The following is a 6975-nucleotide window of genomic DNA, read 5'->3' on the forward strand; positions in this document are numbered from 1 at the left end:
CAACCCCCATTTTTTCTATTGATTAGTCAAGTTTAATTATACTTTTTTGTTGCTTTGTTGCGTAAGACTAATTTGATTATAGTAAATGTACACATATTGATTCCGACTGGAGACACAAATGCCATTATGTCTTCATCAGGAATCAATGGGGGTGAATGTAGTCCGGCAGCTAAACATGCATAGTATGACTGTGAATAATAATAATTAATGTTATAGGCCTACCCCATTTCTGCTTACTTTGTTGACACTATACTACATTGAATATTAAAGTTAAATAAATAAACGTTCCAGTGAGGAAAAAAATTGATATAGTATTAGGTAAGGTAGAACCAGGCAGTAATTAGGCTACATCCATTCATAGTCGTATAGACCTCTGTGACTATAGACTACTTCAATAACTTCAATGATTTGCCTTAACAAAACTGGCCGCCGACATTTACAGACGTACAAACAGACAATATATATATAGACAAAGAACAGAACAGGAATCCATCATAGAAGAGGTAAAAAGGGAAAAGAAAGATATACATCGAGGGAAAAGGGGCAGGGCGGTGGGGGGGGATCAGATTTTACGGCGGCCAGTTTTGAATTGCAGCCGTCCGTAGGTGCCCTTTGAGAGCGGTTTTGAAGGAGTGTCTTAATGACTGTTGGTAGGGCGTTCCACATTTTGGTGGCATAGGAGCGAGAAGAATTTAGTCCCTTGTTTGAGCCGAATCTGGGTTGTACATGGTTTGTTGCACTCCCTCTGGTGTTGTGGGTGTGGACTTCGTTAACATTAAGGAAGTATCTAGACAGGTATACATGGTACATCTTGGTGGTGTATCGAATATTGTGGACCAGACCCATTGCCAGATGCTGTACTCTGTCGTCGACCCTAAGCCATTCCAGCCTGTCAAAGTGGGCAGGGGTGAGGTGGGTTCGGGGGCCAATGGGACATGGGACAGAACATGGTACATGGAACATGGTAGGCTACAGGGACAGAACAACCACAGAGTGATGAGAAGTGACACCACACCAGTGATAAATAGACGTGGAAGTTACTCATGATTAAAGATTTGATTAGAACACAATAAAACACACAATAGGGCCTATACAGATAAAAGAAAGACAGAGTGTATAGTGTGCCAGCACACAACACCATGCGTTGATGCCATGTGTGCATATGTGCTCACTCTAACATTTGACAGGCCTGATCATCCTGCTTAGGCGGAAATATGGAGTACACTGTAAAAAGGTCAACGAGTGATATGCTGGGGGGGATTAAAAATACAACGTTGAGTCAATCTTTATGGTGGTGTAATTGACAAAGCCTGTTAATATATGTTCATACACTTATTCATAAAAAATGCTCAATCAGGTCTTATTTTTTAATTGGGTGAATACCCACAATGACTGTTTTGATTCAACTAACAGATGTTAATTGGGTCAATGAATTGAAGAATGTGTCAAACATTGGGTCAACAAGATGGGGGCGGCGTCATTTACGGTAACCGGATATGGCGATGCGTGTATAGCAGAGCAGTTACGGTAAGTGCCCATTTGACTGAGACCGCCTGAGAACACCAAAGGGGATCATATAATCCCAACCTGTGGAGGGCAGCAATGTGCCGGAAGGCATCCAGTCTGCCGGAAATCACAAGAAGAAGAAGAAGAGACCGCCTGCCAAAAACAACAGTAAACTAACTAGGGACCCACATTTTTATTAATCTAACTTTACTGTTTGTGTGACGGTGTGAGAGAAGAAGTGTGGACGACCTCGACGAGGAGGCAGAGGTAAGAAACACTTGGTGTGTTTTTTCTTTTCCATTTGTCCGAAATGTCAATTAATTTCAAGTGTTGGCTAATAGTGCCTAACGTTAGCTTAGCTAGATTCACCAACGGGGATAGCTGGGGAAGGCTAAGCTAAGCGCTAGCTTGCTAACTTCGAGGGGACAGCTATAGAACTTTAGCTGTTTATTTTTGTTAAATGTTTGCAGAGCTCTCGTTTTGGAACGCCTGCAGTGTACCGCAGTTTCCCGCTCGCAGTGTTTTGCACCATTACAGTGGTTAAATGCTTGCTTATGGCTGCCCCTTCTTAACTTAGTACTAGTTATGTTGTTTATATTTTGTACCAGGGCACGCCAGGTTCTATGGTCAGTGGTCACTGCGAGGACTCCTCGACAAGTGATTCCCAAACTTTTCTTTTTCATGTCAAGGACCCCAAAATTGACACTAATTATCCCGCGGACCCCCGTTTGAAAAGATATGCCAAGGGACCCCCATAAGCAGATTTTTTACAGCTCTGTTAGAGATTCTCAACCCGTTTTAAGGACCCCCATGCAGTTTGACATGCATTAGTCTACCAACCAACCACCATTTAATAGCATTTCCATCTCTGGGACCCCCAATTTATATTGTAAAATCAATGTGAATTTAGGGGTAGGGTTAGTGTTACAGCCCCATAAGGGTCCATTTGGTTCCATTTGTATCACTGAGTTACAGTCCCATAAAGGTCCATTTGGTTCCAAACTATCATTTAGCTGGGGACCCCCTGGAACTCCCTCAAGGACCCCTGGGGTTCCCCGGACTCCACATTGGGAACCACTGTCCTAGATTGTATGTATAACTTATAAGCTATCCCAGTGAGATAAATTGTGAGCTTTTTGATCTGCTAGAGGGGCAGAATACAAACCCCTGGCCCTGGGGGACCCTGGTCAACATAGTAGCCTATATAGTTAATGTGCCATAAATTGGCCTCATCTTAACTTAGTAGTTCTGTTTTCATTATGTTCCAGGTCACGCCAGTTTCCTGTACTTCCCAGTTTCCCGTTCTCTGGTCACTGTGAGGACTTCTACTGTATGTATATAAGCTAACTTAATATCTATATATTATTATGACATTGTGAGGTCAATACTGAAGCATGTTAACTGTAGTTGTAACTTATCCATTGTCAAATTATTAAAGCCGTCTCACAAATGTATTGGGGAAAAAGTACATTATGTCCTTGGGTATATACAATATGCACTTATACTTTCCAGCACTGTTTAAAACCACAAAAAACACTAGCATCCCTGGCTATTCTGTTTTACTACGTGACCATTCACTAAAATATAGTGTGTGTGTGTGTGTGGGGGGGGGTGGGGGGGGGGGGGGGGGGGGATACAAACTCCTGGGGGACCCTCATCTTAACTGTTTGTTCGTTCTGTTGTCATTTCTCTCCTAGGGCTATATTCTTAGATGTTGTGTCGTCACTGCCAGTTTTCCCATTCGGACCTAAAGGAACTCTAAGAACTCCTCAAGCACTACAGACTCCATCACTGGCGGCACCAAATTAAGTTGTTAGTGACCAGCCACATGTCTCCACTATCGGGCAGAGATCTAAAGTGCTTTATATTCACACACACACACACACACACACACACACACCAATGACCGAGACAACCACATGCTCAATGGCAGTGTCTGACTCAGACACTCCATCTCCTGAGCAACTGCTGTGAAGTGATTGCTACATGACCTGTCTTAGGATGTAAAGTCTTCCATTATCAATTTTTGTTTTGTAGGTGTATGCCGAATTCAAAAGAATCACAGGAGTTGACTTGATCTCAACATTCCTCTCGACGCTGGATGAGCACACCAGAGGCCTCATTCAAGTTTACCGCTCCAGAGCACACCACCCCAGTCAAGAGAAGTTAAAGGTCCTGTTGGAGAGCCTTGATGACCAGGTGAGATGGGGAAATAATGCCCAAAAGGGTCTTAAAATATCATAAAATTGTATTTATAATTGGAGTGCTGTGCAAGTCTGGAATACTCGTTATCTGGTGTACTCCTGGTACTGTATCACACACTTTGTGTGTACTGTACAGTAATACTGTATATACTTCTCTAGTTATATACTTATCTATCTCTGCCCTTCTTCACAAATAATACTACTCTTCTGCAAATACGAGATAGGCTTTAGGCTGTATGTTCACTATGTTCCTTTAACCATAGACAGACATAGAAAGGTAGACGCCTCCTCCGGCCACGGAAGGGCAAGCTTCCACTTGGGTCACAGAAACGGAAGTTCGGTAGGCCCAGCATGATGTAGAATCCGAGGCAGTTGGGGACGGGTCTTTTCGTTAACCCAGGGTGCGTTCAGATATAGAACTAAGGCCACTGCTGTGCCCTCTGGTCGTTCCGTTTATTCGTACGCACCCTAGATTCTGACAACTCATGAAAATACACACTGATTGGCCAGTAGTCACTTTGAGTGGCAGAGTGCCATCCTCACTTCCGCTCTGTTGTTTTTTTACAGGTCGCTCCAATGAACTAGGTTTTTATATCTATGTTTTTAACCGCACGCCACTATATTGTCCCTATTCTGGTGGAACACACAAAAATAGCACATCTACAATCTCACACATGCACCTTTGCGACATGTGAGCTTGTAAGTTGGCTATTTTCTGTGAAGATATTTTGTGTAACTGATAGTAGAGATCATGGGAATCAGTGGTTAGAAAGTATCTTTGATTATTAGACTGCTGGTTTTTATATTCCTTGCTTTTTTAACAAAAGTTATTACAGATCTATTTCTTGATTGGAATTCCCACATGGTTATCATCAGCACTGTCCTGTCTGGAGTAGATATCAATGAATAAAGCATGCAATGTTGTGCAGTTATTTTAATCAAATTCTAACTCATGTTCTCTTCTTTGTATGTAGACCACAGATATCATAAGTCACAGGAGGGTGGTGGCACTCAAAGGACTGCAGTTCTTTCTCAAGGAAAAGGATCCAATTGTTCAGACCTGTCAGGTAAATCAACATTTCAGCCATCAATGAAAATCCATCTCTCATTGTCATTTTGGGATATTTCTTAATGTTCATTTGTGCTCCAATCTAGAGAGACGATGTGGACCAGCACACCAGTGGCGTCCGTATGGCTATCCTGGAGATCGTGGCGCTTCCAGGAGGCCCAGACTCGGCGCTACAAGCTGCGGTGGTATTGGGGGATGAAGTGGTCGTTGACGGCCTTCCAGATGTTCCAAGTGCCTTCGCTGTTCTCTTTGGCCTTATTTATGCGCTCCACATCGAGTATCCACCAGGTTGGAAGTTCTTCTTTGAGTCTGTGCAAAAGCTGTTCCTCTCTCTGGATGCAGAGAAATGTTCAGCACGCGTTGAGACACTGAGAAACGTATTGTCTCAGTAATATACAATGTTTTGGATGTGATTGTTTTGAAGTTGAATCTCAGACTTCCAACTACGTCTCATCATAGACCTTTTTTTGCCAAATGGTTCTGTATAAGGGGTACGGGTGTTGCACAAGATGGGGTCTACATCTAACTATGTCTCAGATAAACTTTTTTTTTTATTTGGCCAAATGGATCTGCATAAGGCTTTGCGCAAGATTGACTTCAGAACCAAACTGTCTCGAGTATCCACCACGTTGGAAGTTCTTCTTTGAGGCTGTGCAAAAGCGAGAAATGTTCAACACGCGTTGAGACACAATGTTTTGAATCTTAACTATGTCTCTGACATAGACTTCTTATATATTTTTTTCTTTTGCCAAATGCATCTGCTTAAGGTGTTGCACAAGATTGCATATAGAACTGTCTCAGGGATAGACACTTGGATGCTGTTTTGAGGTCGAGTCCAATGCAATTAAATGCTGCCTTCTGTACAAAGGTTAACATGGCTTATTTTTGTATAATTTGTAGTGCTACACTACAAATGAAAAGCATATTGATTTTATATAATTTGTCCAGAAGACTCTTTTGAAACCAAAGGCCTATTTATACCTATTCATACATAGTTTTCGGTGGTCACCTCACCACCAAAACTGGATATGAATAGGCCTTTAAAGATGAGTAGCCGTTAATAAGACACTTGAACCCAATTGATTATTTTATTCTTTGAATTTTAAGAATAAATACATAATATTGTTGCAAGAGGTTTTAGAGAGCATGTTATATTTTAGGTCAATTTTAAGGTTGAACTTTTACCAGTGGAGCAGAGTGGAGCAGTGAGCAGAGTGGGCGGCTACCTCTCAAATATAAGTATTACCAGACTCACTGAAGGGTATATAAAAGGCCCTTCTACCAGCGTGTGTGTACGGGCAGCAAGTGAAATGATTTCACCCATGTTTGAGTGACTGCGAGACATGACGAAAATGTAGCCTTTTTTCAGGCCTTGTTACGTTCGGTTCAGTGCCGTAACGTGTCTCTCTATAAACGGCAGCAGCACACGTGTCTGCTGTAACATTAGCAGTATGTTCATTAAATTGCCACGTTATGTTTATGGGTGTTAGGGTAACATCCCTTCACTTATAGGCTATTTGCACGTAGCTTTTAGGCTAGCGGCTAGCTAAAGCCATAAGGGCAGTCAGTGACGTCACACAGCCCCACTACCCCAGGCACAGACTGTGTCTTCCGTGTGACTGCAGTACGTCAGGGTTAAATCCTTAGTTGACTGTGTTGGCGTCTTCCAGGAGGTCCAGATTCAGTGCTGCAAGCACCAAGTTCAGTGGTGTTGGAGGAAGACATGGTCATTGACTGCCTTCAATGACATTCTAAATGCTCTCCCACATTGAGTATACCAGGTTTCAAGTGTTTCTTTGAGAAAAAGATCTTCCTGTCTCTGTATAGTGCAACATTTTCAGTATAAATTCAAACACTGAGAACCAAACTATATCCGTCATGGACAGTACTTACCCCTTTTAGTAGATGAAACATCACGCTTGTTTGAAGTGGGGGGCACTCTTATCATACATCACATTCCGTGGTAAGCCAATAAAATCATCTCAAATGTCATTCCGGCCAGTCACTTTTGGCATCTTCACTTTTCTGCCGTCACTTATGTAAATGTCCATAACAAATGTTACGTTAACCATTTGTTGTTTATAAGTCACTGTTTACTTGTTAATAAATACATTATGAATGGTTTATAAATGTTTTACCATACTGTTCCCACTTTAAACTAAGTAACTCCAAAATGCTTATTCAAGTGTTAATACA

The 6975-nt window shown here is 42.0% G+C and overlaps 2 long non-coding RNA genes across 2 annotated transcripts; both read left to right on the plus strand.

The window, feature by feature from the left end:
- The first annotated feature begins 1651 nt into the window (after positions 1 to 1651).
- On the plus strand, positions 1652 to 3304 carry LOC308326689. Its single transcript, XR_013965118.1, has 3 exons — positions 1652 to 1773; positions 2775 to 2836; positions 3204 to 3304. It is a non-coding gene; the product is annotated as an uncharacterized lncRNA (long non-coding RNA).
- A 245-nt stretch (positions 3305 to 3549) lies between these two features.
- LOC308326688 lies at positions 3550 to 4997 on the plus strand. Its single transcript, XR_013965117.1, has 3 exons — positions 3550 to 3705; positions 4685 to 4777; positions 4866 to 4997. It is a non-coding gene; the product is annotated as an uncharacterized lncRNA (long non-coding RNA).
- The last annotated feature ends 1978 nt before the right edge of the window (positions 4998 to 6975 follow it).

This window comes from Protomyctophum bolini, assembly GCF_963924005.1.
Source record: "Protomyctophum bolini genome assembly, chromosome: 13".
Classification (NCBI taxonomy): domain Eukaryota; kingdom Metazoa; phylum Chordata; class Actinopteri; order Myctophiformes; family Myctophidae; genus Protomyctophum; species Protomyctophum bolini.